Source organism: Sinocyclocheilus grahami, unplaced genomic scaffold (genome assembly GCF_001515645.1).
Source record: "Sinocyclocheilus grahami isolate Dianchi unplaced genomic scaffold, SAMN03320097.WGS_v1.1 scaffold95.1, whole genome shotgun sequence".
NCBI classification, from domain to species: Eukaryota; Metazoa; Chordata; class Actinopteri; order Cypriniformes; family Cyprinidae; genus Sinocyclocheilus; species Sinocyclocheilus grahami.
The window spans coordinates 2,343,429-2,349,261 of record NW_015505274.1 but is presented as its reverse complement, the minus strand read 5'-3'; positions in this window follow the sequence as shown (position 1 = coordinate 2,349,261).

Genomic DNA, 5,833 nt, shown 5'->3' with positions numbered 1-5,833 from the left:
TTTGCAAAACTTTATTTTCTTTTGCAAAACTTTATTTTCTTTTGCAAAACTTTATTTTCTTTTGCAAAACTTTATTTTCTTTTGCAAAACTTTATTTTCTTTTGCAAAACTTTATTTTCTTTTGCAAAACTTTATTTTCTTTTGCAAAACTTTATTTTCTTTTGCAAAACTTTATTTTCTTTTGCAAAACTTTATTATTTTGCATATATAAGTGGCATTATATTGACTCCATACTAAAAGCCTTTTTATATAGAGCTCTATAGGAATCTAGTGGCTAAACCATGGAATTGCAGATGTTTTTTTTTACTCCCACCAGATAATCTGCCTTCAAAAATTGGATTTTAACTCGAAATACTGCCATAGTTGAAAAGTAATATAAAAAAATCTTAGAAAAAAATATATTCTTTTCAATGGGGAAAAATGATCATATTTATTGCATAAATATATCATGAAATTCTCTCACAATACAAAAGAAACAAAGAAAAAAATATTATTGAACAAAAATATTTTACATTGATTTTACTGAAAATTAAAAAGTTACATTTCAACACAAGTGTAAACCGCAAATGAACAATACCAGAGAGGGATAATTTAACCCATACTTAGATGGTACTCCAAATGATACCATGTACCACTATGATTGTAAAAACATGGTATTACCATAGTATACTTCCAAAATACCTTGGTATTAACATAGTATATGTCCTTTATTCAAAATAAGTTATATTCACTTAATTTTATTAGTAAGGTTTGTCTCTTTGGAATGAATGCTCTGGTATTTGCAAAATTATATTAACATTGTCAGCTACATGATAAAAAGTTACGAAGTTATTGTAACATAAATTTAACTTACAAACAAGAAAGATGGGTTTACTTTTTAAATGTGCACTGTTTTTTATTATTATTATTATTTATGCAAATCGGGTTCAGATTATGCATTCTAAATGCGGCTCCCGCTTTGTGACGCTATAGTGCATGCGCTATGAGTATTTGTTGACCGCTGCCGTGCGGTTCACCTGTCAGTGTAAAAGTATGAAAATAGTTCATCTAAAAATTGTATATCTCGTTTATGGTTCGTTTGCATATTGGAAATGATACTGTTTTTATTTGGAGTGGTCACGCTGCTGCCATAAGAAAATGGGTAAAAAAAACAACAATTAACATGTTAATCTAGTTGAGTATCACAGTTGTCGGGGGATAGTGGCTAAGCTACATTCTCAGGTTGTATTTGTTTTCCTGCCGACTTCAGAGGTCTGACCAGAAGAAAAATAGTTCAGAACACTTCACCTTTTTACTTTTGACAAACCTCTGGATATAAGCCACAAAAATCATTTATAAGTGGTGTCTTTTTAAGAAAAATCAAAAGTGTTAGTGTAAGAAGCAACCTTTAAAAACTTTGTTTCATGTATTTTTTAGAATACATTTCACAGACTTTACTTGGCTGATGTAATATGTTCAATGTGTGGCTGTTCTCAGCACAAGTATCCCTGACAGAACAACCATCTGTAGGATCTTCAGAGTCATTGTTGGAGAACCATTCATACACTGAAAAGTATGATTCAGTCATTTCCAAAGATCACCTGTGCACAGAACTGTCACATTGGTTGTATGAAGCGATAGTGAAACGACCCATAGGGACAGTCCTGCCTGGGTAACTACTTTTGGGAGTACAGGTAAGTCCTGGTATTGACACCTGTTTCTTTTGACCTTGTTGACAAGGTTTCTTTCTATGTGTTCTACTTGTTGTACCATAGGACGTTTTTCCTTGCCGCTGTCGTCTTTTGCTTGCTCATGGGGGTATAAAGGCACTGTAAAGCTGCTGATGTTTGATTACATGTTTTGCTGCATGTTATATCATATCTGTGACACAAATGCGAACATTTGGCTTAGTTGAAAAGATAATCAAGCATTTTTTGGCGAAAAAGATTGTTCTTCGTGTGAGTTAGTGTTTTATAAATGTGCGTTCATGTGATCTCTTCATACTATGGATGAGCCAAAGTGTTGGAGGGTCCAGACGCGGCCAAAGACCCAGAAGTCCATGTTGGAGCGAAGGGGACGACAGACCAAGGCAGAGCCGTAGAGACGAATGACGCCAGCAGAGCCAGAGGGATCGACAAGCCATCTTTTATATTTAATTCATATGTGCTTCATGCTTGCGTGTTCGCTACATCTCCTTGCATTTCTTGTCTTCATCGTCTCGTTCATGTGCATATTCCTATTTTGAATTTTTCTTGTGTCATCTATTGCTCACATCGGCACGATATTGTTCTCCCTTTAATGTTTATGAGTTATCAGTGCATGTTCGCGTCATCTCCTCATGTTTTGGAGGACCCCAGTGGAGCCAAAGTGTTGGAGGGCCCAGAAGTCCCAGAAGTGCCAAAGGCCCAGAAGTCCATGTTGGAGCCAAGGGGACGACAGACCATGGCGGAGCCGTAGAGACGAGGAACCCCAGCAGCGCTGAGGGATCCACGAACCATCGTCTCTCATGTGCATTTTCTTATTTTGGATTATTTTGTGTGTGTATTTGACTCACATAGGTGCGAGATAGTTCTCCCTCTCATGTTTGAATCATCGTTGCCTTATACTTGCATATTGGCATTTTATAATTTTATTTTACGTTTTTAAATGTGCCGGCCAGAGGAGGATGGGCCCCCCTGCTGAGTCTTGGTTCCTCTCAAGGTTTCTTTCTATGTGTACTACTTGTTGTACCAAAGGAAGTTTTTCCTTGCCACTGTCGCCTTTGGCTTGCTCACAGGGGTATAAAGGCACTGTAAAGCTGTTGATGTGATTATGTTGAATGTTATATCATATCTGTGACACAAATGTGAACGTTTGGCTTGGTTGAAAAGATAATCAAGCATAATCAAGCAAGCATCATTTTTGGCTCACATCAAGTTGAGATATTTCTCCCTCTCATGTTTGAGTCTTGCGTATTCGCGAATCGTGTCATCTCCTAATATTCAGCATCTCCTCATCAGCGTCTCCTTCAAGCAGTTTTTTATTTTGAATTTTCTCACATCATCTTTGGCTCATATCAGATGATTCATGTTCATACTTGCGTTTATACTTTTCAGCATCTTCTTCATGTGCATTTTCCTATTTTGATAGGAAGCATCTTTGGCTTACATCAGGGTGAGATATTTTTCCCAATCATGTTTGAATCTTATAATTGTGTATTCATCTAATATTTTCCTGCTCTTTAGCGTCTCGTGCATTTTGTTATTTGGAATTTTCTTGCATCATCTTTTGCTCACATCGGCACGAGATTGTTCTCCCTCTCATGTCCAGATGCAGCCAAAGGCCCAGAAGTCCATATTGGAGCCAAAGGGACAACAAACCAAGGTGGAACGGTAGAGACGAAGGGCCCCAGCAGAGACAGAGAGATCAACAAGCTATTGTCTCATCTTGTTCATGTGCATTTTCTTACTTTGGCATATTTGACTCAAATAGTTCTCCCTCTTATGTTTGTGTCATCGGTGCTTTATACTTGCGCGTTCGCGTCCAGGTAGAGCCAAAGGCCCCTAGCTCCATGTTGGAACCATGAAGACGACAGACCAAGGCAGAGCTGAGAGACCCGAGCAAGAGCAGAGCCAGAAGGAATCAACGAACCATCATCTCGTTCTTGTGTTTTGGATTATATTGCATGTATATTTGGCTCACATAGGAGCGAGATAGTTCTCCCTCTCATGTTGGAGCCGTAGAGGCGTCATCTAATATTTTCCTGCTCTTTAGCGTCTCGTGCATTTTGTTATTTGGAATTTTCTTGCATCATCTTTTGCTCACATCGGCACGAGATTGTTCTCCCTCTCATGTCCAGATGCAGCCAAAGGCCCAGAAGTCCATATTGGAGCCAAAGGGACAAAAAACCAAGGTGGAACGGTAGAGACGAAGGGCCCCAGCAGAGACAGAGAGATCAACAAGCTATTGTCTCATCTTGTTCATGTGCATTTTCTTACTTTGGCATATTTGACTCAAATAGTTCTCCCTCTTATGTTTGTGTCATCGGTGCTTTATACTTGCGCGTTCGCGTCCAGGTAGAGCCAAAGGCCCCTAACTCCATGTTGGAACCATGAAGACGACAGACCAAGGCAGAGCTGAGAGACCCGAGCAAGAGCAGAGCCAGAAGGAATCAACGAACCATCATCTCGTTCTTGTGTTTTGGATTATATTGCATGTATATTTGGCTCACATAGGAGCGAGATAGTTCTCCCTCTCATGTTGGAGCCGTAGAGATGAAGGACACCAGCAGAGCCAGAGGGATATAAAGGCATCTTTGAAGTTGCTTGCATCCCCTTTGCCTCAATATTTGCCTATTCGCTTCATCTCCTCATATTTTTGTGCTTTTTTCATTTATCTGTATTTTTTTATTTTGAATTTTCTTGCATCATCTTTGGCTCACATCAGAACAAGATAATTCTCCTTTTTTGTCAAGGAATAGTGCAAATAAATACATTTTGAGTTTCATCAATGTCTTTGTTATTTTAATTGTGCATTTTCATAAGCTTTTGTTACACATTCTGAGCTGTGAAATGAAAAGCCTAGTTCATCCAGCTTTTGCATTAATGACGAGTTCATTTTGTTCAAGTGTGCTACATTATATTATGGTTATTTTGTTTCTATAACCTGATAAAACTCAGCCCAGCAGAGTTGTGTGCCCATTCACAATTGAATTAAGAATGTCTTTTGAATTCTAATTCAATTTTAGAGTATGAATTAAAACAAAATGCAGAATTCCAACTGTAATTTGAATCTAAGGAATCAGTAAATAAAATAAAATCCAAAGAAATTCATAACTGCAGTCTTTCTGGTTTCTATTGGTATTAACAAACATCTTACGAGTCTCCTGTGACCAGTCGTGATCGTATCTCATAGAAACTCTCTAATCTTATTCTGTCTCACCCTGAAATACATCAGATATTGGTTATTTCTTAATCTAGCATAATTTGTCACATTTAGAAAAAAAAAATCATTATATGCTACTGCCTGTGATTGAAAGATGTGGTTTGTTTATTTATTTATTTTTTAATATAATACAAATACTATTACAAAATGTTGATTTTTCTTCGCTGTGTTTAAATATCTGAGTATTAAATGATTAAATGATCTCTGTGAGTTCATATAATGCAAGTAAATGGAACTGTGAACAAGTACAGCAAAATTAGAGTTTGGAATGAGATTGTGTATTTTTAGTTCACTTATACCCTAATGATTCAACGTAACCCTTGACATTATGTGGGGCAAATTGTGTCACTGGACTACATTCTTTAGAAGTGCTGTTTCTATAGTCATATGATTTAGATGCCTTCTTTTCATTTTAATTAGTAGGCTAGTATCGGTTTTTCTTACATCGTTCTCATTTCCCCTTATGGACAACTGGAAGGGATCATTCTCCCTCCAAAATTACCCACCATCATGTTGTTCCAAGCCTTACATTCTTTAGTGTAACACAAATAGAGATGTTAAACAGAATGACAGGAACTGACCGCCTCGGTCACCATTCACTTTCATTGCATATTTTTCTATACAACAAAAGCAAATGGTGACTGAGATGTTTCATTAGCATTCAATTGAAGAGATACATAAATATGCACGGTTTAGAACAACCTGACTGAGTAAAAGAAGAAAATAATGTAATTTTTGGGAGTACTATCGCCTTATGTAAAACGTTTTACATTTGACCCCCTTCTTGGTAATGGGTGTCGATCATTTGAACAGAAACTTGAATTTATATCTACATGAACATACAGAGCATAATATATAAAATAGCTTAACCTTTCTCTTTCAACACAGTACATTTTAGAACACAATCTTTGCATGTATGTGGTGTCAAAGG